General features: G+C 43.6%; 1 protein-coding gene across 18 annotated transcripts in view; it reads right to left on the reverse strand.

Moving 5' to 3' along the window:
- The window catches only part of CCDC160 (coiled-coil domain containing 160), a 175,759-nt gene that overhangs the window by 138,826 nt on the left and 10,383 nt on the right, over positions 1-26,550 (reverse strand). Inside the window, exon 1 of one of the 18 annotated variants that reach the window (XM_069212503.1) lies at positions 20,978-21,036. The exons of the other annotated variants lie outside the window; for them this stretch is intronic. The gene's annotated coding sequence lies outside the window, so the exon portion shown is untranslated. Of the gene's footprint in view, positions 1-20,977; positions 21,037-26,550 lie in introns of those variants that run through there. 18 annotated transcript variants of the gene reach the window in all.

The raw sequence follows: 26,550 nt of genomic DNA on the forward strand, positions 1-26,550 counted from the left end.
AATTTTCTACATGGCCCACTTTGAAGTACCATTTACCATACCTTGTTGGGTGCAAGGTCTACATAAGGGTGACATTAATATTTAAGAGGAAGGTTTTCTCCTGTCAAAAAAGGATTATTTTGACAAGTTACACTGCTGTAGTCAGGCACCACAAAGTAGGTCTGAAGTCATGTTTGCCCTGCCAGTGCTATAGAAGGAACAATTAGTGCTGCAGTGCTCTAGTGGCATTTAACCTTTAGGCCCTGGGTGCAATGTGTTAGAATCCATTTTGAATTGCTTCGTTTCTTTTACACGTGTAAGTTTGAGCTTTTGTTGTCTCTGAACGCACTATCACATATGTTATCTTATGTATATTTGTTTAAGTAAAATAAGCCTGGTTCCACACCATAGGCTTGCAGCTGGTTTCTTTCCCTAACTGGGGCACTGTACTCATTATAATTGTGTGTTCAAAATAACTAACTGACCTCGGCTGTAGTATTTTGGGGAGGGAAAGGCTGATATCTATACCTTTGAACCACGTAATCCTTTGAAGGGTCTCAAGAATGTGGGGAGTCAGGCAGCTGCAGAGGGGAGGCAAGGACAAAGCTGGGAATGGAACCGGTGTGTGGAAACTGATTAACTCCTTAAAATATCTGTATGACGTATATCATTATTTACACATTTTATGTATCCTTTGATGTATGAGTATAAATATCACTGTTAAACGCTTCATGCTAGCACACTTTACTTCGGGCCTGGGATGCCAGTGGTAAACCTGTCCTCTTTGCTGCAGCAAAAATAAACAGACCTTTGGTCATTGATTTTTCACTCCGGCTCTCCGTGTCAAAAACTCCTTTGTAAATGCATTTGTAAGTATCTGCAAATATGTGCATTTGACAATTTGGCGCCCGAACAGGGACCTTCCAGTGGATATCTTCAGTAACTCTGTCAAGAGACGTGCTGCCAGTGGGGGGACGCCGTTCCGGAGGTGTAGATTCCAGGGGCCCCTGCACAAAGACTTAGTTTCAAAAGCAGCTGCATCTTATCCACCGGGCAGGCCTCTCCCCGCTTTCTCATGATGTCCCAGCGAAGTCCCTGAAAACATCGGTTTTTATCTTGACTGATTAGTCTGACACGGGCGGCCGGAGAGAAATCCAGGAAAAAGCAGATAGTCAGGTAAGACTGTTCCTCGCTGGCTACTTGTCTGCTTTAACTTGCATTTGAGAGAATAATTGTTTTTGGATAACTTATCACTTTTGGGAATGATTAGTTCTTGGTAAATTTGCATTTGTACAAGGTACCATTTGACAATTTGTATTACACGTGTTTTTCTTGTTTGAGTAATTTGCCCAGGCCTGGAGCAATTTGTAAGTTGGTAAATATTTGAAAAAGGGTTTTTTTCTTTGGTGCACATTTGAAAAAGGTTTTCTTTGGTGCACATTTGAAAAAGGGTTTCTTTGGTGCATGTTGCATTTTGAAATTTGGTGCGTGTTGTTTTTTGAAAATTTAAAAGGTTAGATATGGGAAATAAGAAATGTTGGCAAGGGTTATGTCTTTGTTTTCGCCGAAATCATGTGCCACGTTTAGATAAAAAGCAACCGATCCCAAAAGAGGGAACACCAGGGTGGGACATGTTAAAGGATTATGGCTTAGAGAATAATTTGTATAATAGTATATGGCGCAGGTATACTAGACATTGTCCTGACCTCCAGTGGCCGGAGGATGGGTCTTTTGATTTAAAGAAACTAACCTACCTACAGGAATGTTTGTTTCATAAAAAGGCTAGACAACATATGTTTGAGGTATACAGAAAATGGGAAATGGAGGCCACTAAAAGAAAAATTAAATCAGATAAACTGATAGAGAGGGAAAACAGGAGAACCATCATGCAGAAGGCCGCCCTGTATCACCATTCCCAAACCCAGAAAAGGATTGAATCTGAAGATAGAGTCCATAGGGCCCAGGTGGAGGGAAGTTATGTATCAAAGCCAACAGAAACCAAACATGCATTAGAGGAAGATGAGGTAATGCTACAGCTATTAGATAATAGCCCTACTGCACCTCCACCTTACACACCCCCTGCAGTAGCCCAACCTATCATGGGGGCACAGCAACAGCAGCAAGGGCAAGGGCACAATTTGGGAAATCCAGGTGCACCTCTACAGCAGCATGTGCCACAACCACCGCAGCCTCTAGCCCAAGCTACCCCAATAGCCCAAGTCCTAATCCCTCCGCCACCTGCCCCACCACTACCAGCCAGCACTGCAAGGTTACCAATAATGTCCCCTGCCCCTAATACCCCAAATGGACAACGCCGACAGTGCACAGTCACACACTCACTTTCACCCATATGGAGCACACCTATTAAGTCGATTTCGCCCCCTAGTATCCGCTCCACTATTGGGGATGGGGAAAAACGGGTTATCAAGAATCAGTCAGAGAACTGGATGTCACATCCTATTTACACCCACACCGATATTATGGACACAATACAACAGATGTCACATTTTGGACAGCAATTAGCACTACAGTATATGATTGAAAAATTGGAGAGGGATTGGAAGTCTTGTATTACAGATTCTACCCCTCTCCCTTATGAACAAGAATTACACCAATTATGGCGGGACAGTGTGGCTTGTATTCTTGATAGTAACAGCATAAATAAGGGAGTACGCATTTGTGTCATAGCCAGGGAAGATGTTCTCAATATATATGACAAGGGGTACCCAATGAGGGAAGTGCACCCTGATATGCCCACTGCAGCTGCAGTTGCAGCAGCAGCTGCCGCCGGACAACCAGCTCCCGTGCCGGTGGCCCAATTTGTCCATATACCATGGAAAAGGGAGGAGGTAATGGCTATAAAGAAAGACTTGCCAGACCCTCGAAAGAATCCAGCTGGATTCTATCGGGACCTTAGAATTGCCATTTCCACCACAACCATGACACTCAAAGACATTGACTATTTTTTTGGTGTTTTATTGGGTCCTGAAGTTTGGCATAAAATTAGAAGAGTAGATGATGCACCTACTTTGGGAAATACATGGGGGGGTTTAGAAGCACGGGAAGCACAAAGGGCACCAGGAACCCTGCCGCATCAGGATATTTTAAATTTACCTAACCGGATATTGACTAAGTTAGAAACTGTTATACCTCTTCAGACTGTGGATTGGGGAAAACTTGCCACTTATAAACAGAAAATAGGTGAAGATGTCCCAGATTATTTTACTAGAATTGAACAAGCTTTCATAGATTTTAGCGGTCAAGACCTCGCCACCGTAACAGGTGTCACACTATTTGTAGAACGCTTTGTTAATGGCCTTCTACCTGAAATATCACAAAAATTAAAAGCAAGTTCGTGGATGACGAAGGGACAGGCAGAGATTTTACAGATGGCACAATACTATGAGAGCAGGTACAAGAAAGAATTAGAAAAGAATGAGAAGTCAGTAAAAGAATTGAAGAAAAAGGTATTATTACAGCAGGCATACCCCCAGCGGGATACAACCCCTCAGCAAAGGGGTGGCCCACCAAGGGGACGGGGAAGGGGTCGAGGCCGAGGTGCATCTGCACCACCCCAAGACCGCCGATTAAATATCAACCAATGTGCCTACTGTAAGCAGGATGGACATTGGCGTGATACTTGCCCATTACTGGAAGGAAGGAAGACAAAGTATGTCACTTCATAGAGGGAACGCGGCAGGTAATGCACGAGGAAGAGGAAGAGGTAGAACTGATCAGAATTCGCAGAATGAGAATCAGGTCCCGCGTAACACTAATATTTTTGACAATGCATTTGAACGACAATATTATGCTGATGATTCCTTTTCTGAATCCTACAATTATTAGGACAGCCACAGACAGGGCCAGGGGCGAGTAAGTATTCCTGTAGATCAGAATGGTCCCTACATTGATGTAAAAATCGAAGGAGAGGGCCATAAGTTTCTTCTAGATACTGGTGCCACCAGAACATCTATTGCACATTCTGCAGTCCCCGGGGCTCCCCTGTCTGGGCTTCATACCACATCAATTGGGATTTCTGGGATCCCTGTGGTGAGCCCCATCTCAACACCTATGAGAGTAACTGTAGGCCCACTTACAGTACACACGCCACATCAGGTTGCAATGAAAACTTGTTTGCATTAGATTTGTTAAAGAAATTAAATGCAGTTATTCACTGTTCAATGGATGGTGTCTATGTAACTATGGATAGTGTTTCCCCAACTCGGTGCATGTTCTCACAGGAATACGACTTACCCCCAGAGCTAAAGGAAATAGACCTTCGCTTATGGGCCAAAGGCAAGAATGATGTAGGTATTATGGATATCGACCCTATTGTAATAAAAATCAAACCAGGTGCCCAGTTACCTCGTGTTCCTCAATACAAATTACCTAAATCAAGCGAAAAAGGGCTCAAGGCAGTCATATCTGATCTTGTGCATGCAGGTGTCATAAAGGAAATAGTGAGCAGCCTATGTAACAGTCCAATCCTTCCTGTTGTAAAGAAACAAAATGATGCTAATAGATTAGATGGTGAGCAATCAGTTACTGATAACACAGTATATCGATTAGTTATTGATCTCCGAGAAATAAATAAAATAGTAATGCCCCAGTTTCCCGTGGTCCCAGACATGAATAGTCTTTTCACCATGATTCCACCCTCTGCGTGTTTTTTCACCGTAATCGATTTGAAGAATGCTTTCTTTAGCATTCCAATTGCCGAAGAATCTCAATATTTGTTTAGCTTCGCGATTTTTGGTAGATCATTCGCGATGACAAGAGTTCCTCAGGGATTTGTTGAGTCCCCGAGTATATATAGTCAATGTCTTAAACGTCAATTAGACCAATTCAATCCACCTTCAGGCTCTGCATTGTTGCAGTACATTGATGATATTTTAATTGCCTCAGATTCCATGACACAATGTAAGACTGATACTGTTGCATTATTACATCATTTAGCACCTCTGGGCCATAAGGTGTCCCTCCCAAAATTGCAGTATTGTAGAGAGGAGGTCACCTATCTAGGACACCTCCTCTCTAAGGAGGGAAGGAGATTACATCCAGACAGAATTAAACTGGTTCATACAATGACTGCACCACGCACCCCTTCTGAAGTCCGAGCATTTTTGGGATTTACATCCTTTTGCAGACAGTGGATTCCAAATTTTTCACTTATAGCAAAACCATTGACTGCTCTGACACTTTCAGATGTGCCCTCTCCTGTACCTTGGACTGACAAATGTGAGGAGGCTTTTCAAGATTTAAAAAAGGCGATGTGCTCTGCTCCTGTATTGGGTAATCCGGATTACAGCAAACCATTTGTTTTATTTGTGCATGAAAAGCATGGCTGTACATTGTCTGTTTTGACACAGGATCAAGGTGGGAGACAACGCCCTTGTGCATACTTCTCTTCCACCTTGGACACTGTGGCGCAAGCATTGCCTACTTGTCTTAGAGGAGTGGCTTCTGCAGCAGCTGCGGTGAAACAAAGTGAAGGGTTTGTTGGTGGCAATCCGCTCACTGTGATGGTTCCTCATGCAGTTGATATTTTGTTAAACAAGACACAGACGCAGCACCTCACCAGTGCTCGTCTAACGGGTTACGAATTAACATTGTTCAGTCCAAATATTACTTTGAAGCAGTGCAATGTCTTGAACCCAGCTACGTTACTACCCCTCCCTCAGGACAATGTGGAATTTGATCATAATTGCATTTTTGCCACTGAGGAAGAAACCAAGGGACGGGTAGACTTAACAGACACTCCCCTATCTGACCCACAGGGAGAGCTGTTTGTAGATGGGTCTTGCTTCAAGTTACCAGATGGTACGACCACTGCAGCCTATGCCGTCACCACAGTAAAAACAGTGGTTGAATCTCATAGAATCACGCAAAATTCGGCACAGGCTGCAGAATTAATTGCCCTCACCAGAGCTTGTGAAATAAGTGAACATCTTAGTGTTAATATCTACACTGATAGCCAATATGCGTTTGGAGTAGCTCATAATTTTGGGCGACTCTGGGCGAATAGAGGCTTTATCACGTCACATGGCACTACCATTCAGCATGGCAACTTGATTGTGACACTTTTGAATGCTCTCAGCCTGCCCCGTCAGGTCGCAATCATTAAGTGTAGTGCCCACAAAAAAATTACTGATGATATAAGACGAGGAAATGCTTTTGCAGATGCTACAGCGAAAGCAACAGCACGAGCACCATTTGACAATGCATATGTTGAGAGTAGCATCAAGGGAGAGCCCCAGAACGAAGTATTAGAAAATACCATGCAGTGTGTAAGAGATATTCAAGCAGAAGCAACAGCAGAGGAAAGGGAACAGTGGGAGAAGAACGGTAGACTAGACAGTGAGGGTTGTTACACAGATGACACAGACAGAAGAAGATGGATGTTACCTAATTGTTATGTACACGCTATGGTTACTATGGCCCACAGTCCTGCACACATCAGTGCCCAAGGCATCAAGACAACTTTGGACCATGTTTGGAGTAATCCTCTGATATCCAAAGCTGCTAATAATCTGGTTAAAAGTTGTATGGTGTGTGCAGTGCACAATGCAGGAAAAGGGATCCCTACGCCCCCTGGCCACTTTGCCCCTCCTGATCTCCCCTTTGAAGCTATACAGATGGATTTTATCCACATGGAACCGTGTAACAAACTGAAATACGTGTTAGTGGTAGTATGCATGTTTTCAAAATGGATAGAGGCCTACCCATTAAAAGACAATGGTGCCCTCTCTACCGCCAAAATATTACTAAAAGAATATTTTCCTAGATACGCATTGCCACGATTAGTCTGGAGTGACAATGGCAGTCATTTTGCTAATGAGGTAATGGAGAAGGTCTGTACCGCCCTTAACATCAAACATCGATTTCATGCTGCAAATCACCCACAATCAGCGGGCCTTGTAGAAAGGTATAATTACACCTTTAAGAGCAAAATAGCTAAGATTTGTGCTGAGACCAACTTAAAATGGCCGGATGCTTTGCCCCTAGCATTAATGTCCATCAGGATGACTGCCAGTAGCAAGTCACGATTATCCCCCTATGAAGTTGTCATGGGGAGGCCAGCCAATATCTGGGGGGTACCACGACCAAAGAAGCTTTCTGAAGTGCAATATCCTTTGTTTGTAGATTACTGTAAACAATTGACTAAAGATTTGCGTTTGATCCACCAACAGGTCAAGGCCAGCCTACTGACTCCTCTTGAAGGCCCTGGTCACCCTTTTAAGCCAGGGGATTGGCTTATGACAAAGAATTTTCAAAGAACCAACAGTCTTCAGCCCAGGTGGCGGGGGCCAGCCCAGGTACTGCTTGCAACACAGACAGCGCTGAAAGTGGAAGGAAGGAAAAACTGGATACATGCTAGCCACTGTAAGCGTGCACCAATTCCACTACAAAGTACTCTAACAGCAGAATTACCATTGTCTCCTGATTACAGAGAAGTAGGGAGACAGGAAACACCTCCACAGGTTTCAAGTGCTACTTCTGCTCCTGAGGTGACACAGCAGCCCAGTGACGAAGAGTTGCTGTTTGAAGATCAACAAACTCATCGATACAACCTGCATCCTCGCCCATCCAAATGAACAGAATTTTGAAGGTGCGTAAGGTGGTGACCCCTACGAAAAGCTACATTTACATCACCCTGATAGCTCCTAGCTTGGAATTGCAAACTGAGGTCTCTTCTGAATGGCCAAGGAATCCTTTGCTCAGCAGAATACGGCACGCCTGCCTTCATGAAATACAGTTCCCCGCTTTCACCGCCACCGGCATTTCCGATGCCATTGATGTACCAGCATTAAAACGAGCTATCCTCACTGTTGTTACGCACACTTTGGGCGACGAGGTTGTAAATGACTGTGATGACTAAATTTTCAGCATGAACAGGAACACGGGTGACTAGCCTGTGCAACGACACCAGAACATTGGTCAGAACAATTGTCTCAACGAGAACACAAGCATAGTGGGATGCAGCTTGTGCAACGCTATTATCTGTGTTAAAAGCAGTGGGTAAATGGAGTTAACAGTTCTGTGACTGGCAAGAAAAACCAAGTACCAGTTCTACGGAAGCGGCCAGCCATTAGGGTTGGTGCGGTTTGTAGTCCCAGCGGTAAAAAAAGGTGCCCTTTTCTGTTTAATACCCAAGCACATCACTGATCTGGTTGAAAATTGCTGGCCTCCGCCCTCATTTTTGCTGAGACACTGAACGAAACTGACAAACTATACTGAAGACGAACTTTGAAGTATCGCGACTTACTCACTGGGAGTTGAGACTCACCAGGAGTTAAAACTCGAAAAGGAGAAGATAAGGGACCTAGGATCAAGCCAACATCTATTGTCCTGTATTTGAAAAACTTGTTCATGGACCAACCAGTGCAGCCTAACTGCTAGAGTGGAAAGCACGGCGGTGCTGAACCCTAGTGGGTGTGAACATTGAAGGAAAATTTACTTATCTGTATCTATACGTATATGATTATTAGTATAGTGATATCAATATTTTGCATTTACATATTTGGTAATTGTGTGGGTATATTTTTGAACACACATAGGCGGTTGAGACGAGTAAAACGGTATCATAGAAAGGTTGTAGGACCAAGGAGGAGAGCACAATAAAATTATGAAAATATATCCATTTGGCAGGACAAATATCCCTCTAGAGAATAGGGAAGAGTGGCCTTATAACTATTTCTACAAAACAACAATGAAGTACCTAGTGACCCTTATGTTAATATGTATAATGTCCAGTGGTGTTGCATCATTGTTGCAAAATCCTACCTTACATCCATTGATAAAGGTTCATGGAAAATTAGCGGAGACATTAAGTCTCACTGACTGCTGGATTTGCCGGCACTTGTCTAGACACCCTGAGGATCCTATAGGCCTTTATGAAGTACCAGTATCACCAAGCGAATATGAAAGAGGGGAAGTGTGTCTTGTACCAAATACCACTTGGAGATGCGACCAACAAGAATATCAATGGTACCCTAGGTGTGCGGTGCTCCCTAATACCCAGGCAGAATACAAGCTCTCCCCGATGCCTGGAGAGAATGCCACACTTAAAATGATTCCCATATGTTTTGGTACCTATTTTTATGGGCAAAACCCAGAGGCAAAATACATGGGAAAGATCCCTCCTGAACAGTGTGTTTACACTTTGTTATTTGAAATAAAAACAGGGAATTGTGATCTTGAAGGAGAGGAGAAAATAGACAGAAATTGGACAGCGTTAATTAATGGGACTCATCAAAATTACACTGTAAATTATTGGAACCTGACTGTGGGAGAAAATGAGATTCTGGTAGATCCAGAAGGATTGTTATATGATCCCTCCAGAGAACAAGATAGAAATGGGAAAAATTCACCTGTAATATTGTCCCGGGTTTTCCTTGGCCCCCTCTGGACGGCTAGATGTTCATATGTTGCACCCTGGGCAAATGTATCATTGCTAAATACAATCTGGGAGGATTACAAGTATTGCAATAATTCTGAGCATGACACCCCAGAGGGTGTAGGATTGCCCCGAATAAAATACAGCATTATAAATTCACAAATCCAGGGAGGCATGTACTTCGTATGTGGAAGAACTGCATATAAAGTACTACCTCTAAACTGGGAAGGGATATGTTCACTGGCATATTTGGCACCCAACATTACTGTGATATCAAATATATCATCTTCCCAGCCCCTTAACATGGGGAGTTTTGCACATAGGTACAAACGAGGGACACCCATACTGGAGGAGCGAAAGAACTGGGTATTTCAAGTGCTACATGTTCTTATTCCAGGATTTGGAATTTTCGATTTACAACTGGCAATGATGAATATGTCAGCTGAATTAGCCATTGCATTTAATGCCACCAGGGAGGCCATAGGAAGTGTACAGATAGAGATAAACTCTGCAGCCCAATTGGCGATACAAAATCGGCTTGCCCTAGACTTGATTACAGTACAACAAGGAGGAGTATGTGTTTTAATCCAACATCAGTACCAGCAAAAGTGCTGTTATTTAGTCAACAAGTCATCAGAGATAGAATTGGATATTGGGAAAATAAAAGAAGCAGTACAGGTATTTGAAAAGGGGGGCCAATATGAAGGAGGCGATTTGAGTTTATCATGGTTATGGTCTTGGTTTGGGGGGTGGGGCTGGTTGTTTAAAGACATACTTTTTATAATAATAGCTATTGTATTAAGTTGTTTGTTAGTACAGTGCTTACCTGCTTTCTGTTCCTGTTTAAAATTGTGTAAACTTCCGCCAGTGAAAATACTAGAAACCAATCGAGCTATGATGCAGAGAGAAGAGATAAATTCCCTAATGGCTATTGACCCCACTATCCTCACTACAGATACTGGTCGCTCATACCCATCGGTTGTTTATGTCCCCATGAATGCAAATTTCAAGGAAGTAGGAGTAAAATTCAACATATATGAGGAAATTTAGAACTATTCAAACGTTGATTATGTTCAGAAGAAAAAAAACTCAAAAAGGGTCGATTGTTAGAATCCATTTTGAATTGCTTCGTTTCTTTTACACGTGTAAGTTTGAGCTTTTGTTGTCTCTGAACGCACTGTCTATCACATATGTTATCTTATGTATATTTGTTTAAGTAAAATAAGCCTGGTTCCACACCATAGGCTTGCAGCTGGTTTCTTTCCCTAACTGGGGCACTGTACTCATTATAATTGTGTGTTCAAAATAACTAACTGACCTCGGCTGTGGTATTTTGGGGAGGGAAAGGCGGATATCTATACCTTTGAACCACGTAATCCTTTGAAGGGTCTCAAGAATGTGGGGAGTCAGGCAGCTGCAGAGGGGAGGCAAGGACAAAGCTGGGAATGGAACCGGTGTGTGGAAACTGATTAACTCCTTAAAATATCTGTATGACGTATATCATTATTTACACATTTTATGTATCCTTTGATGTATGAGTATAAATATCACTGTTAAACGCTTCATGCTAGCACACTTTACTTCGGGCCTGGGATGCCAGTGGTAAACCTGTCCTCTTTGCTGCAGCAAAAATAAACAGACCTTTGGTCATTGATTTTTCACTCCGGCTCTCCGTGTCAAAAACTCCTTTGTAAATGCATTTGTAAGTATCTGCAAATATGTGCATTTGACAAATGTCTATATTATATACTAGGGATTTACAGGCAAGTTAAATATGCCAATGAAGCATACGCCAATTAAACTATGTTTAAATGAGGAGCACAGGGACTTTTACTCCTGGTTAGTAGACGGTAAAGTGAATAGAGTTCTAAAGCCAGCAAAAATATAGGGTCCAAAGGCAACAAATACAGGATGACCCTGCAGAAAAGGCAGATTTCCTACACTCAGCATTTTGCTAACCTCAGCAGTTGACATGTTTATCATGGACTAACACCAGAGCACAGCTGGTATCCGTTTATGAAGGCACTTCATGTTTGCAACCATTCTGTGTAACCTCAGGTTCATATTTGTGGGCATCTTTTAACTAGAGACGGGAAGGGTGACAGCTGGCATCAGAAGGGATCGCTTAAGTACACAGATCAACCCCATTGGGTAGGTGAGCACATCTGCTGAGTATGAGCAAGCAGGCATAATCTTGAAAAGGCTAAAAGATTGGACTATCCAACCAGCACTACCTTGAATTGTATTTGAATGTTCCTCAACAATCAGGGCCATACAATCATTATAGGGTCAGTCTGGTCACCCAGCAGGAAAGTACCACAAGAAGTCCTCCTAAGTTCATCCCGATCACTGTATTATTCAACAAATGCAGTCCCTGCCAACTCAATTAATTGAACGTCATGTACAACTCCTGATCCACGAGTAAGACTTGCTTAACCCACATATATATGACTGATAAGAAAACATTTTGCTTTGCTCAGCTGCACCAAAACTGAAATCCTATTGGGCTGACCAGAAAGTAATACAATCCACTTTACCTGTTCACCAGTCCAGGAAACAGTTGCAATTTGGTCCCACTAATAAGTATTATTTAATGCAGGGCTATTGCTCACTTCTGAAGTAAACACTGTGGTAAAAGGAACCAACTTCTAATATTCATTGCTCTGAAGGGTTTTGCTTTATCTCAAATGGAGCAGAAACTGCAGCAACCAGATCACTAGTTATGGCTTGGCTATTGAAACATGCTTTACATGGGTGTGGATGAAACCTCACAGGTAAGGCTGCAAGTTACACAAATTCATACATCAAGATTGGCCCTTACCTGGATCACATCTATCTTGATAAGCAAATGTTTACTGTTTTCCAGTAGTTACAACAAGTCACATTGAAAACCGACAAGGAGCCCCTGATGGGGGACGGAAACATCACAATTATGAATACATTAGTGGGCAATATTAAATACTAACATAGTGATATCACGTTCATCACCATATCGTCACGGTGAATCCATATCTGCCACCGAACCATTTATTCCATATTCATGAATGTTTGGCAAGATACCCCCTGGCTTTCTACACTGATGTTTCCTGTTGGGCACACCAGTCTACACCACGCCTCCATCGTCATATCGACAGCAGTTTGAGGGCCTTCCAATGAGCCGCAATGTCCCATTTAGCAGACCATTAGCACCGTCCCCAGCAGTGCTCGGTCTGCACATGTCCCCTCCCTCACCACACACCATCAAGTACTCCCAGTAAGATCGATAACTGAGGAGAAGGCTCAATCTCTAGGTTTAGTACATCAGACAGTTTGGCTATCACCAGTTGCCAATATTGTGCTAGGCTAGGACAGGTCCATATCATAAGAAACAAAATCAGCAGGACCTTGTGACCAGTGAGAGCAAACACGGCTAGCTAGTAGACCTCCCTTGTATAGCCCGTCAGGTGAGAGGTATGCAGTATGTAAATAGTATGTTTGTACCAAACAAAGCTTTGATGACATGGTTATTAATCTAGTGGCCATCAGGGTGTCTCTCCAATCGGTCATCAAGGGGCCTAGGCCAACCCTCCAAACGAATTTTAAGGGTTGTCAACGTGTCTGGAAAATTAATAATCAGAGAGCAATCAATTTGAGAAACCACCTCCCTTTGTCAAATGCCGTCATCATGACTTGCCTTTCTCAGGCCGAACTCCGGGATCGAAGCACCCGGGGGAACATGCACTTGCAGTGTATGTCTCAATTGCAAGTATTTAAGGAATTACATCCTAGACAGAGAATAAGCCTGCTGAAGCTCTTGGAAGGAAGACCTATGATTACCTTTCCACACATCCCCCAGTAACGTAATGGCAATATTGTCCCAGCGACCCAACCCCTCCAATGACGCCACTTCTCCCAGCCATGTACAATGCCACAGAGGGGTCTGTTGAGTGAGTTTTGACCACCACCCTGTGTGTCACTGGGCTGCCCTCCATCTACTAAACGCCAACTTGGTCACCTCTGGGAGTGTGGTGGGAACTATGTCGCCATACAGCATCACAAGGATTCGGGGGAAACCTAGTGTGTTGAGCTCCAACTTATAAGCTGGATCAGACCACCCGCTGCTGAGCCACTCATTAGCAACCAGGAGGTGCGCTGCCAGGTAGTACAAGTACAGATTAGTCATGTCTAGTCCACCATCATATGTGGCACGGTAGCAAGTCCAAAACGCCAACCGCGGTCTGGAGTTGTGCCACAGAAAGGCAATTGCTACTGAATCCATTTCCTGAAACCAATGGTGGGAAAATTGCATGTGGGAAGTTCTGCAGGATATAGCGGAACGGTGGTAATATCATTTTATACAGCACAATTCTTCCCATGTCGTTCCATGGGGGTGCTTTCCACTTCCTGAGGTCTTCCTTGGCCTTGCGAGTGAGACGGGTAATGTGAAGGGACCACGTCAAAAGACAGTCCAGGGCTACCCGGGTATTTAAATAATGAAAATTGAGACAACGTATTGGAATAGTCTTCTGCCATTTCACTCAGTCTTGTGAGGGGGTAAATGCTACTAGCACGGACTTGACTGGATTGATGGTCAGTCCCGAAGCCTCTGCAAAGAGTTTTAGCAGCTGCAGGTAACAAGGGCCACTGGTGGCTGGATTTGCTAAATATAGGAGAATGTCATTCGCATAGAGGGCAATATGGTCTTCGTGTCCTACCACCCACTCCCAACCCTGTCTTTGCCCATCGCAACGTATAAGCCTTGCAAAGGGTTTAATTGCTAGCACAAAAAGGAGGGGGGATAAGGCGACACCCCTGGCGGGTTCTTGCCAAATGGGTAACCCACTGGAGACCATCCTGCTGATCTGTACTCTAGCTGTTGGATTAGAGAAAAGAATTCAGACTAGACTCCGAAAGCGTGGGCCGAACTCCGCCCTCTCAAGCACTCCATTCAGATACCCCCATGTAATGATATATGAGTTTTGACCACTGACTCCACGTTGCACTTAGCCTAGCAATACACCATCACATTAGTGACCACTAATTTCATTTTGCCTATTGACTTCATTTTAGCATTAGACACTGCCACGTTAGAAGCTTCAAGTAGTTTTCCACGTTGTAGAATGTGCACGTTTTATTTTTCATGTTCTTTTCCTACCAAGGGCTTAGGCTGATAAGAATGTACTAAGACGGCAGGGACGGTCTTGTTTTGAATTGGCACTTTGGGGTTGTGGCCAAGTCCTGACGTGTTAGTTTCAAAGCAGGCCTAAAGCAATCAGCATTTTTTGAATAAATAAACTTCTGCAGGGAGAGGGAGGTTCTAGACTTTTCCTCTCATTTGTTCAAAGTATAAGAGGCAGAGATCAGATAAACCGGGGCCTGAGAGTATTTGCAGATCTCAGGCACATCCAGGACGCTGGAGTGTGCCATCCTTCCCGTGATGATAATGATCTCCCTCTCCTCGATTGATTCTGCGATCTGGCGATCTGATGCTGAATATGGGGGAGATGAAGCAGTGAAGCCCTATTCTCATGGTGATGCATATTTTTTAATTCATTATTTGCTTTGCATTACAATATAGGTACATATATTTGCTGTGTATATTGCAGTGGAGAATCATTTGTACATTCTTTCATTTCACTGTTGTGACCATTTTTGAACGTGTGCTTTCAGCGTGCTAATCTCCTTTTAGGAACCTTGTGTAGTGTTAAATGTCTTCTTTGGACTAAGAAGCGCATTCCAGAGATTTGTCAGTGCACGAGTGTTTCAGCTCGGTCATTAGTGAAGCAAAACACCCCAGTCTATGATATCAAATGCTTTCTCAAAATATATTAAAAGTAACGCTAACTGGGCAACAGGAGATGGTGGTGTGCAAGCACCACATGAATGCGCCTCAAGCGATGTCTTGTACTCCTGGCAAGCATAAAGATGAATTGGCCTGGATGAATTGGGGACAAGAGGACCCGTCTCAGACACAAGGCTAGAATAGTTGCAAAGATTGTTACCTCCTCTAGCCATTCCCAGGCAGACACTGGGATTTCTCCCCTCCACCCCCCAAATATAACTTTAAGGTGCGCTGGAAACAGAAGCATGTATGATAGTTTGAGAGCCCAGAGTTTCTGTTTAACAGCTTCTTAAGATCCGTGTTGAGCTTGGACCTCGCGGGTATAATCTGGAAAGATCAGTATTTTGGAGTTTTGATACTGGAGGACTGAGCGTGATTTGGCCTCTCTCAGGATTCAATCACGATGCACCTGAAGGACATTTAGGGGTGGGCAATCTACAGGCCCGCTCTACTGCAAACGAGAGAGAGGGTTTGTCCGCAGACATCCAGGATTTCAGCCACTCCTCAAGGAGTTCAGCAGGTTGGGAACACTCTGCAACTTCTGGGAAACCCACAAAATTAAAATTCTTGCATGGGTAGCGATTTGTGGCATTCTCAGCACTGTCGTAGAGTTCATTTGTATGGGTGAGGAGGTGAGACACTTTGGTCTTGAGGTCTGCAACTTCAATTCCAATGTAGAGAAGAGTCCCTCCGATTCTGCAATACAGCCGGTGGCATTACGCAAGTCTTGGCGGAGGAGCGCCACATCTTCATTCACCTCTCCTATCTTGGTCTCAACAACAGATTGCGAGGAGTGCATAGCTAGGAGGATTTTGTCAGGCCTCTTTCAGATATTGCATCTTTGTCAAGTGTCTTCCCTCCTGTTGCCACGGTGTAGTGAATTGGTTAATGCGCTGTTAGGAGAGTGGCGGCTTTGCGGCCCGGTCTTTCCCCATGCCACTGCAAAACAGGACAGTCTCCACAGTCAGAAGCTCAGCCCTCTTACTACAGCACTGCAGCAGACGAGCAAAGAACCAAACACCAACAACGAACAGGAACAGAGCAAGGAGAAGAGGAATAACTAGGCCTCGACAGGCAAGGTGGGTAATAGTCCAGGTGGCCCACCACCCCAGAGGTCTTCCCAAGACCGGGCTGCAGTCCACTGAAGATGTCAGCAGGGGCCCTTAGCGCCAAGAACCTACTCCCTGGCGCAGCTCGGGCTAGTAAGTCAGATCAATTATGTCCAGCTGAGCATTTCTGACCTTGGCTTCCAGGCGGGAAGGTAGAAGAAAAGCTCAGTATTAGATGTATGGTAATGCCAGGAGAGGAGTGTCGCCCTGTCTCTCCAGTCCAGGGAAGGTTTGAAAGCACCACCCAGCTGAAAGGTGAAAGACGAGAAGGAGAGAGGAGGTCTCCAAAAATTCAAGTCAGGAGGATGCCCGTCTACAGGCAGCCATCTGCACCTGAGGAACTGAGGAGCTAGTGCAGGTCGCCCCCTTGTAAAGGGCAATGGATCTGGTGGCTGTGAGCACTATTGTGCAGGGTGTTGCATTAGGTGGTGTGGACACTCAGGGAGTGGCACTTCCCTTAAACAGTTCCAAGTCCCAACATGTCCTTGTGAAGCCTGGGCTGACTAGGCCTTTTGATCCGGCATGAGGCTGCAACCGGGGGGGGGATGGGGGGGGGAAAGTGTCTCTATGTTGTCCCTGGGCCACGGGGGAAGAAATGGGAAAGGGGAAGAGCTAGTCACCAGGACTACCGCCCGTACAATGGAGGTGGCGGCACCCAGCACCCGTCCCCACGCCACACCAAGTCGGGAAAGGGCCAGAGCCCACACCTGTATATCTGACAGGACCACAGTCAGGCAGCTGAGGCTTCTGCCTGTCTCCTCCACCACCAACACATCACTTGTCGGCGTCCCGGCTAGTATCACACGGCAGGCTGTCACCTCTCTGCAGCGCCGCTGCTGGCACTGCCAGTCGGAGGCCTAGTCTCGGGCTGGGTCCGCCATCTTGGGCCTCGCCAAGGATCCAGCCACACACACACCCGTCACCAGGGTGACAAGGCCATGTAATGCCAGAGTCGGATGAGCAATGGTAGAGCAGATATTATCACAGGCCCATACCTGCACAGAGGTGCCTGAGCAGCGCAGCTGATGGTGGCGGATGACAGAGGGGTCCAAGGTGCTCTCTCATAGGTTAACATGGGGGCTGCCTTTAAATATCCTTAAAACGCAGATTCCCTTTCAGAGCAGATACAAATTTGGAGTTTAGGGTCTCCGAACTCACAATTTAAAAATACATCTTTTAGTGAAGTTGGTTTTTAAATTGTCTGTTTAAAAATGCCACTTTTAGAAAGAAGGTATTTTCTTGCTTATACCATTCTGTGACTCTGCCTGTTTGCGGATTGTCTGTCTGGGTCAGTTTGACAGTTGTGCTGTTCACACCTCTTCTCTAGACAGTGACACAAAGGGGGCTGGGGTGTAGCCTGCATATCTTGATTAGCCATCTGTGCTGGAGGGGAGGGGAGGAGTGGTCATTCACACCTGAAAGGACTGTGCCTGCCCTCACTCAATGCCATCTCCGACCCCCTGGTGAGTGTCTGGGGCCTCGCCTGGACAAGGAAGGATCTTGCAAACACTTGAGACTTTGCTTTGAAGTTTGCCAACTTCAAAGACAGAACTGGGTATAAGAAGAAGACCCAAAACCCCAGACTTTTAGAATCTTTCTGGAATCAAGAGGAACCTCTGCCCAGGAGAAGAGCTGAAGGAGGAGTACTGTCCCTTTGCTGTGTTGCTTTGCTGGACTGGCCTGCAGTTGCTGCTTCTGCCTGAAAAGAGTGCAAAGGGTGAACCTTGCTGTGTGTCCTGTTTCGGAAAATTCTCCAAGGGCTTGGAGTAGAACTTGCCTCCTGTTGGAAGTCTCAGGGACACCAAAGACTTCAGTTTCCTCGACCTGCAGCACTGGGAACTGTGTGTTTTGTGCTGTTCAAGGGGAGAAACCACTGTGATGCCGCCAACGACGCAGCTGGCCTGCACCATGACCTGCCGACGCCACACGGAGTCGCATTGCCCTGCTTTACACCGCGATCCTGGTCTCCCCGACACCGGACAATTTCACTGAGCCACTGCTCGCACCGCGACCCGTGGGCCCCGCACTCCGGCATTGCCTGCTCACACCGCAGCCTGGGCATCCCTGACGACGACGCTCCTGCTGACACCGGCACCGCTGCCTGCACCGTGGCCTGTGTTCACCGCTCGTGAGGTACACAAAGCACTGTCCCATCCCGCACCGCAGCCCCGGTCCACCGAAGCCAGCACCATCGACTCCTGTGTCGTCACCAGGCATCCTGCCTGCACCGCGCCCTGTGGACACCGCTCGTGAGGGTCAAGAAGCACCGTCCCGTACCGCTGGCTTGGGCCTACCGACGACGGCGCTTCAGCAACGACGCCGCCGCTGCCTGCACCGTGACCTGTGGACACCGCACGTCGCACTGCCCCGCTTCACACCGAAGCCCTGGTCTCACCGACGCCGCTGGATGCCGTCACCGAGCCGCTGCCTGCACTGTGACCTGTGGACACTGCACATTGCATCATCACGCGTCGCACCGCAGCACCGACGCTATCCACGCTGGCGCACCTGACTTCATCAGCCTGGAGTTCGATCTGCAACGCGTGTGACCTCAAGGGCCCAATGACTCCGGAACCGGCTCCGGAACCACGACGTCAGTGATGCCGGTCTCCGGAGCTCACCGCGAGGATCACGATGCCCTGCAAATCCAAGGTACTGTTTGCGCGTCTTCCCAACACCGTAGCTGGCCTGCAATGCTGCGGCAGGCCTGAACTGTTGGTTTTGTTGATCACGACGCCGTCATAGCCCCAGGTGGAGCTATCGACTTCAAGGAACTGTAGTTTTGAGTAAATCTTGCAGAATTCATATTTTTCTTACTGTATGTTCGATTTTTATCGCATTTGGTCTTGTTTTATGTAGAGAAATATTGCCTATTTTTCTCAAACTGGTGTGGTGTCCTTTTGTAGTGTTTTCACTTATTACTGTGTGTTATGTGCAAATACTTTACACATTGCTTCTGAGATAAGCTTGACTGCTCGAGCCAAGCTACCAAGGGGGTGAGCAGGGGTTATCTGAGCGGGTATCTCCCTTATCCTGACTAGAGTGAGGGTCCCTACCTGGACAGGGTGCAAACCGACTGCCAACTAGAGACCCCATTTCTAACAGATTATATATCTGCATATACAGTGATTGTGTATTAATTCACAATGCAAAGCTAAAAATAATAATTAAAAAGAATTCATCACCATGGGGCATTCTTCCTTTATCTCTTTGCCAGCAACAGGCCGTGAACCGAGTCGACCGTGAAAAGAGAACCACCCACAATGGGAGTGATGGGGGCAAAGGCATCCCTTTCCCTCCTGAGTTCAATATCCACTGTTGTCTAGTTTCCTCCTATTACATACTTTAAACAAGCTGGAGAGGAGAATTCTAGAAATCGCCCCTCCCATTCAGTAAATTGTTGTTCAAACACTGGCCGTACCTGTCCGTGTTGAAAGAGCACGTTAGAGATTTGGCCTTATCCCAAGGTGGGCTCACAAGACTGAGCTGTTCCCTGCCGTACCATAAACATTCTCCTCTGGTACATTGTATCATCTGTGCTCTTCACTCCCTATTGTTATGTATCTGCCCCTGGTGTGAAAGAGTAAGAAGTGTGAAAACATGAGCGAAAAACATGCGCGGAAAAATACCTGCATAACCAATGTGATGGTGTTTGAAGCTAAGTTAAGCACAAAATGAAGTCAGTGGTCAAGACACAAAATGGAGTCAGTGGTCAAGATGGAGCAGTGGTTAAATATAGATATCATTACAGTTTATAACCGAATTTTTCTCCAAACCACTGGACAGAAATAAAATGTGGCAAGCAGGGAGTTTCCTACCTGAAGTATAAATACAGATTGATCATAAAGTGGGTTACTACATTTTAAACGTTTTTTCAAAAGACAATTACTATGTACCAGCATCACAAAAATGGTTGCAATGAAGAATAGTCAGAGAAAGCTGAAAAGAAAGCACTATAAAGAAAGTAGAGTGGAACTAAAAGGCAGAAACTGCAAACAAAAAATTTGAAAAAAATTGCTCATCAACAGATATTCCTTACCACTATTTAGGATTAAAAAGTAGACATAAAAATACAGGAACCCAGAATCAGATAAAAAGCTGAAGTAATATTAGCAAAACTATCACTAGTTGTTATAGAAGCTAAATGATACTGAAAGACAAATAAATGAAAGTAGAGAGGAAACGGGAAGAAACTCAACAAGTAGTATTGGACATGTATAGAATTGGAAAACGTAATCTGTTTTTATTTGTGAACCCAATGCAGCAGTTGACAAATCTGAAAAAGAGAAAAAGGAGTTGATGGTCCATTTGTTGTGGCATAGTGGGAAGCTATACACATCACCCGAAGAAGTGGGGCAAGTACTGACTTCTTCAATGTCAAATGTGGAAGAGGAGTCCAACGTTACTATGAGAGGATGGAGTAACATATGCTTTAACATATGGATCGGATGTCATTGGACCGAGAGGACATGTGGAAAGCAAGCATAAACTTATATGGCTCTGGATAACATGATGAAACCTTTAATTTAATTTGATTGTACTCTAATACTGTGACTGTTCCTTTTAATAGCCATTGAAAAATTAATCAGACATGAAAGGACACAAGAAGCAGCTGGATGTTGAGTCATGGTTGTGCGACGTGTTTTGGTTAAAGACCGCATGGTAGTTTACCTCGGATGAGTGACCCGGCACCCTGAGCGTTAATCCTTGGTGGTGAAGCCCTATGATCATTGTACTATCACTGCTGACCAGGGTCTCTCATTCTGCATGATAAACAACAAATAGGGGTTAAGGGATTACATGATTTAATCCTGAAAGATTTGGATTTAATCTGTATGAGAAGATACTTCTATACTATTTACGAATTTTTGAAATAATTGAGAATTTCGTATATCTGTTGATTGGACAATTTGGAGTGCCAATTCTGGACTTCATTTGTAATTATACAGACACTCATTAACAGACAGACGAATTTCACACAAGTATGTCACAAATGTCGATATGGTCTTTAATCAAATTTCTGTTTTTGGATATATGTTTGTGAGTGCGGTCATTGAATCCCTTCTGGTTTTGAGATTGAAAATAATTGCGTAAATGTTTTTTCTACTGATCACATTAGATACAAAGTACACTGTTATTTATTGAATTGGTCTCCTGTATTTGATTACTTCTCAAATATATATAGTACATGGTAGGATGTTTACCATTTTGATACTTACCATTGAACGTTATGGGGGATTTTTTATTGAAATGCTGATTTTTTTATGAAATGCTTCCTTCGGAAATGCCTTTGCCTTATTTAGTGTTTGCCCAGTTTACTGATGGAATATTGGCTTGCCTGAGTGTGATATTTATTAGTCCCCAAACATCTAATAACTTGGAAGAAAACATGTCATTGCCAAACCTCTGAACTGTCCGCAGCCCTTCCTCAGCTCTGACGGTGATAGAGTTAGAGAAACACACCCTTGAGATCGTGACTACAGAGCACAGGCAAAAAAATAAAATAAAATAGTGCGATGATGAGACGCTATCTTTGGGAGTTTACGATAAACCGCCTAAACAGGATTGGAGACTAGATGAGAAAATGTGTCCCTAAATGACAACCCAACACAAATGACTCAGGTAGGTAGGGCAGCCATGCATATAGCAAAAGGCTTCCTCGTGGTTCTTCGAGAACAGCATGTCAATACAAAGCAATGGTACATTTTTTGGTTGTGAGTGGTGTCAGAATGAGAAATTAAATACACTTCATGGCTGTGTTAGTATCCAAAATGAAATCCAAGCCTACTTCGGTCCTAGTTTAGCTAAACACAGGAAAATACTGTCCCGTCAAGTGCAGCGTTTTTGTTTTAGTGCAGAAATTATCATAATGTTTAGTACTTGTTTTATTAAATCATAATTGGCATCATTATTGACGTGCACACACACACACAAGTGTTATGCAATTATGTTAGCCCAGTACAATGTCGTAGGCCATGTCACCACATGGTCCCCATTTTATTTATTTTATTTTTTATTTACAATATCGTGGTGGATACCGCTTGGAGTGGTAAATAAACTAAATGCAGACATTTAAAAACAAATGGCAGGTGGTGTCAGACCCTAAAGAAGAATGAAAAAAATCATTTAAGGGGCTGTAACGATACCTGTGGGAGAGTAATGAGGAGCAAGTGGTGGATGCAAGAAGGAGCAGGTTGTGAGTGCGAAAAAGCGGATTTAAAACAGAGCTGCCTAGTAACAAGAGGTTTCTGCCAGCCCTGGGTAAAAAGGACGGTGGTGTAAACGTTAGGGGAGGAACGAAGAAACCAGAGGAGAAGAGGTAAACACAAGACAGAACAACAGGAAGCACGCAGGGAAGCAATGAAGACAATTGTGAAACAAAAAAACAAACAAACAAAAAAAAAAGAGCAGGGATGGGGGAGCAATGGAAGGGTAAAAAAAAAAAAACAGCAGGGGTGGGGAAGCAACAGGGTGGTTGGAGGATGGAGTAAGGCAACAATATGGAGCATGTGGGGTGGCAGGTATTTGAAGGAGGAAGAAGTACATTGGGGATAGAGCAAGAAAATGCATGCACTCACATGGAGGCTGAATGAAAAAGATGCAAGTAGTTCACTGAATATGAGCATTGGAAACATGAGTCATCCAATTTAAAGCATGGCAAAAAAGCTATCCTCTGAGGGAGGAACAAACACAATATGAAGAAGGAAAGACATTGAATAAGAAGGAAGAAAACGTGTGACAAGAAAGGGAAACAATGGCAAGCAACAGAATGGCATAAAGCACATTGAACGTTTTTGGTATGGTCCACAGGAGGTCTTCTGAAAACACTGTAAGCAAGACTTTCAAATTATTTCAACGTAAAAAAAATGAGTGATCAGACTAAATAAAAGTTACTAACAAAGCCAATAGGTCTTTTTTTATGTGGTGCCACATGTCACAGCAATTAGGTTTGCCACTGCTAGATGTTCTGAGACTGAGCAGCTCAAACCCGCAGTACCACAGGCTGTTACTAGGTTTCCAAGACTGAGTGTTGATACCATCTACATAGCTGGCTTGCCAGGTGGCCTGTGACTCAGCAGCCTTGTTCAGGAGGGAAAGCAGGGCCCCAGGTTAACAAATATAATCCGAGCAGGAAAATTACCAGACCCAGAATGCAAAGAACTGATGACCATATATACGGAATAAGTCAACATCACCCAGGGACATGGACTGAGCCAATATCACCAGGAGGCAGTCTACCTATAATGACTTCTAAAAATGTATGTATTCGTTGGGAGCCGCACTTGTTTTAAAGGAAATTGTTTCCTTTACCACTCGGTCTTCATAAAGGAAATAAAAGTGCATCTCGCTTAACCAATATGCACTGCTTGTTCTTTCTTTCTTTGGGTAATCGTGATTTGGGACTTCAGCATTCATGTTCACTCTCCAAGTCTATTGGTTCCTGGGCAGGTAACTAGTCCTGATTTCTCCACCATTAGGTTTATATTACAATCCACAGCCTGTTTTACATATTCTAAACAAGACATGCTGCAGCTTATTGAACTCTATTCATGTGGGAGTAGGTTGTTGTTTAAAATGTGTGTTGTGTTTCTAGCTATCTCTCTTCAACCCTGCACTCTCCCTTAACAACATCTACCCACAAGGTATATATGTTTACATGCAAAGTACAGCAAAGTCTGGGATGAGTGGTTACGGTAAATAAAAGGCTACATACTGTTGTATGGTACAACCATGTGTAAGGGCCGACTAGTGTTACCAGGTGTTTGGGCTTACCAATGCTTTAAACTGAATTATAGAAGTGCAGGTACTCACTCTTAAGAGTACCTGTTTGCTTCTGAGAAGTGCTGGTACTCTCTCATTAAATATATTACAGTAGTGCTTTGAAGTGCAGGTACTCTCCCTTCCAAATTAAAGAAGTGCGGCCACTCAGTACCGGACAGTACCTCCCCATTTAAAGCACTGGCGTCATATTAAAGATAATCTAGTTTTCATATGTCAAATATGAACACAAAATTACTTTGTGCATACAGTAAAAGTGCGGCAGAAACAAATTAGAAGTGTATCAGAAAAATTACGAACACCACACAAAGTCTGTGCCCCCAAAAACAGATGTTTGAAGAGAGCATTCTTCTGGTAATCTTTTATTTATCTCTTTGATTTCGACTAACACACTGGCTTGAGTAAATTACAGGCAACGAGTGCAGCTTCATTTTGTTTATATTTCACAAATGTTTTATTTTCTTTTCTGTTGCCAGAATGCAAAAAACTACTTTGTTTTTCAAGATCTAGTCGACGTGCTTGAGGGGCTAATTATCGGTTGCTAGTAAACTGAATAAGATATGTGTGCCTGGCTATAGGGAAGAACCAAGGAGAGAGCCAACACTGGGACTGAAGTGATGCGCTGTCTGCCTTGGATTTATCTTCTTAACTAATAGTTAATTAGCACAAAATGTCTAATGCCTGCCCTGTGGTCATCATCAAGAAAGCCAATCTGGTTTGTGAGTTTGTCTACTACGAACACTGCTTAGGAACATGAATGACTAAGTAGATATGCTGAGAGCAAGCAGTGATATATAGATTGTAGATACCTAATGGACAGTTGTGATTAAATGAAGATTAAAGGATTCAGACTAAAAGAAAACTGACAATATAGGCTACAAATTGTAAGAAATAAAACACAAAATAAACAAGTGTTGTCAAAGCCAATAAGTCCCGCCTGGGTGAGATCTATTGGCTTTGTTAGAGTGCATTGCAGTGGTGTGGCATGGGCTGGAGTGGAGTGGGATTGTGTTGCACTGAGTGGCATTCTGTGCTGTAGAGTGGAGTTGCATTGTGTGGTTGCGTGGAGTGGTATGAAGCAGATTGCACAGATAGAAGTAGATGTTGCTAATATTAGTGAGCACAGAAAGGTGGTGTTTGATGCCTAGGTGCTGCAATTGGGCTCTGGTATCTTTTTTCTGCAGCATTATCTGGCAGCTGAAAAGGGGAAACATAATTTACAACACAGTGCCTTTACTATGCAGCTTTTACAACCCATGCATGCATTTTTTTTTTTTTTTTTTAACAACACATACCCAGGCCTCGAAAAATCATAAAAATGTAACTAGACCTGCAGGTCGAGTAGTTTGAATAATCTACTCGACCTAACTGTAATGTACTTGCCGCAGAAACAGGTCACAAATTGTGTGATCCTAGGCAAATATTGTATTATAGTCACCTGTTTCTTCATTCTCACATGAGTGCAGCTTCAAACGTGAGTTCAGCATTTCTGCTTTTAAAAAAAAGTCCTCTTTTGTTTGATTAAATACACTAAACGTTTGCTCCTTGTATGTTAAATCTAGCACACACATAGGGTACACATGATCTATGCATGACTTGCCTCTTAATTTACCAATAGCTTTCCCATCGGGGCAGGAGTGTTTCTCAGTTTATGTTTAAACACTCACTTTTAATAAATATATTACTAAAGCATGATGGTGTACTGCACTGTCACTTACAGACAGTAAATTTCCAAGACATTTCCAAAAACCTTCCCACTAACTTGCAGCTTTACTGCTAAAACTATATAGTGTATTAACAATAATCTGTAAAAATTGGGTTTCAGAAAATATTTATCATTTGAACATCACCAAGTAAAGTGTTCCTCTGACTTTTTTTTCATTCTATTAAGATATTTTTTTCATCACACAGAAATAGAAAAAAATATTATTTCACAGCTACTGATATATATTTTGAAATGTTTGTAAAGTTGACTTAGTTATATCAATGTTGCGTGTTAAGAAAATCCTGATACCAAAAGCCTTTCATTTCACATAGGTCAGAGAGTTTGCCTTACAAAATCCTGGAAATCTGCAGTCACAAAGAAATGTATTTGCATTGCAAGAAGACAAACTGACTTTTGACCAATTTAACAGAGCAAATGTGACAAGAATAAGATTTAAAGGCATCTTAATTGCTAATTCAGTTTCTGACTGAACAGAAAACAGAACACCTGTTCTTTGTCCACTGGCCAGAAGGGTCCAGTTGAATCTAGAAACAGATTGACTTCATAAAATAAAACTTTGCCATAGCGAGATTATTAGATCGAGTAGATTTTTTGAGCCCTGATACCTTTACCACGTATGGGAAGTCTAGTTAAGGTAAGTGTATATGTGCGAGTGTGATATATATATATATATATATATATATACACACACACACACACACATTTAAGGTTTTATGGGTGGGTGGGAGTATAGAGTGGT

The sequence above is a fragment of the Pleurodeles waltl genome, chromosome 2_1 (assembly GCF_031143425.1).
Source record: "Pleurodeles waltl isolate 20211129_DDA chromosome 2_1, aPleWal1.hap1.20221129, whole genome shotgun sequence".
Lineage (NCBI taxonomy): Eukaryota > Metazoa > Chordata > Amphibia > Caudata > Salamandridae > Pleurodeles > Pleurodeles waltl.